This window comes from Macaca nemestrina, chromosome 5 (genome assembly GCF_043159975.1).
Source record: "Macaca nemestrina isolate mMacNem1 chromosome 5, mMacNem.hap1, whole genome shotgun sequence".
Taxonomy (NCBI): Eukaryota; Metazoa; Chordata; class Mammalia; order Primates; family Cercopithecidae; genus Macaca; species Macaca nemestrina.
This window is the reverse complement of record NC_092129.1, coordinates 32,084,056-32,086,406: the sequence shown is the minus strand read 5'-3', so window position 1 is coordinate 32,086,406 and position 2,351 is coordinate 32,084,056. Positions and strand designations below refer to the sequence as shown.

The following is a 2,351-nucleotide window of genomic DNA, read 5'->3' as shown; positions in this document are numbered from 1 at the left end:
ATTAGCATTTTTGTATATTGTCATACATTTTATGTATTATGTTGGTTTTTTATAGCTTTTAACATACAATATATATATAATTTTATGTCCCACTTTTTTCTCTTAACATTACCCCATTTTATTAGTTTAATATCACTTTAAATGGCAGTATTGTAATGATTGTATTATATTTCATGTTATATGATAGATGATATCTTGGTAAATAACAAATTTTCTTTTTTTTCTTTTTTTTTTTCTGAGACGGAGTCTCACTCTGTTGCCCAGGCTGGAGTGCAATGGCACGGTCTCGGCTCACTCTATCCTCTGCCTCCCAGGTTCAAGCAATTCTCCTGCCTCAGCCTCCCAAGCAACTGGGACTACAGGCGCCCGCCACCACACCCAGCTAATTTTTTTTTTTTTTTTTTTTTTTTTTTTGAGACAGAGTCTCTCTGTTGCCCAGGCTGGAGTACAGTGGTGTGATCTTCGCTTACTGCAAACTCGGCCCCAGGGGTTCATGCCATACTCCTGCCTCAGCCTCCCCAGTAGCTGGGACTACAGGCGCCGGCCACCAAGCCCGGCTAATTTTTTAAATATTTTTGGTGGGAGACAGGGTTTCACCATGTTCGCCAGGATGGTCTCAATCTCCAGACCACGTGATCCACCTGCCTCAGCCTCCCAAAATGCTGGGATTACAGGTGTGAGTCACCGCGCCCAGCCTTTTCTACTGTTTTCTTTTGAAACATTATCAGGAGTAGGATTTCTAAGTAAATAAACATTTTAAAGCTTTTGATAGATGGAGGAAGAGGACATGGTCTTTGCCTTCTTTCTCCTCAGTTGCAGGCTCATTTTTCTCTCAGTCTTCATAATTACATTGTCTGATTTAGAGTGTGATTACATTAATGTTAGATCATGTTGCTCAAAATTAAACAAGTAGGTAATTCCAAGATTGATTGGCCATACTATTGTCACTGTATTAATGCTCATTTTGTTACACTGGTTCATCTTCCTTCTCAACTTACCTATTGCCACTTGGAATATACATTGATTCATTATGATGCCAGGCAGTAACATAGGAGTGTTTGATCCAACAGAAATACACAATCAAGGACAGCAAAAGTAACACATGAAAGACCATAATCAAGCTTAATTTCCACTTGCTCTATTTTTTCACGTATCTTTAAACTATGGTTTTAGCTTTGATAAATGACTGAAGCTGGAGAAGCCATGGTTGAAATCAACCTATACTTCAGTGCACAGTTGAGGAGCCAGAGACTAAAATCATCTACAGAACCATGACAATGGCAGCATATCTTTTCTTCTTTGAACAAAAATCTATTTTTGCTTTCTTTTTCACTGTAGAAAGTTCTTCTGATTTTGTTTTTTTTTTTGTTTTATTGGGTTTTTTTTTTTTTTTTTTTTTTTTTGAGACAGTTTTGCTCTTATTTCCCAGGCTGGAGTGCAATGATGGGATCTCAGCCCACCACAACCTCTGCCTCCGGAGTTCAGGCAATTCTCCTGCCAGCCTCCTGAGTAGCTGGGATTACAGGCATGCACCACCACGTCCAGCTAATATAGACGAGGTTTCTCCATGTTGGTCAGGCTTGTCTCGAACTGCCAACCTCAGGGGATCCGCCCACCTCAGCCTCCCAAAGTGCTGGGATTATAGGCGTGAGCCACCCTGCCTGGCCTAAAGTATTTTTTAAACATGAAAATAATAAAGATTTTGATAGATGTTGCTGAATTGCTAAACCTTATTTAAATAACTCTGTTTTATCCAATAGTTTTTATCCTCCTTGTTAATCAAGCAGTTGCAGAGTTTTAAAGTAACTTTAACAATTCCTTCTTCTTCCAATTAAATAGCCTAAAACATTCAAAACCAGTAGGCAGCGTGAAAAAGACATATATCCTTGTTGTTCTTTTTTCTCCCTGTTTAGGGGGAGCCCAACACCCTCTGCCCTCACTGGAAGCACAGTGAGCCATCACTGATAATTCAGTAGCAGATATAAAACATAAGGGAAGAAAGAATACTGAGTCATTCTCAGGTTGCCTTCAACTCTGCTTTAAAGCCTTGAGCATGGGTGATAAATGTTATACTCATATAGACAAACAATTTGCTCAACCCCATAAGAATAACAGAAAGGTGGCTTTTTAAATAATCTAGTTGACTGTATTACATATTTGTCTTGCTCTACTCCAGACTCTCAGGTTTGTCCTAGATACCCAATAAAGTAAACCCTGGAGACTACTAACCCAAGTCCCTGAAGTAGCCACTGATGTCCTGTGATCAATGGATACAAAAAAATAAATAAATAAAATAGGTCGCTCAAACAAAGTACCCTTTCTCTTTTTCCATTCCATCCTCAGCTTTTCCA

At 39.1% G+C, this 2,351-nt stretch overlaps 1 pseudogene; it reads left to right on the top strand.

Moving 5' to 3' along the window:
• The first annotated feature begins 741 nt into the window (after nt 1–741).
• LOC105465571 (protein cornichon homolog 4 pseudogene) lies at nt 742–1,190 on the top strand (annotated as a pseudogene).
• Nucleotides 1,191–2,351: the final 1,161 nt, after the last annotated feature.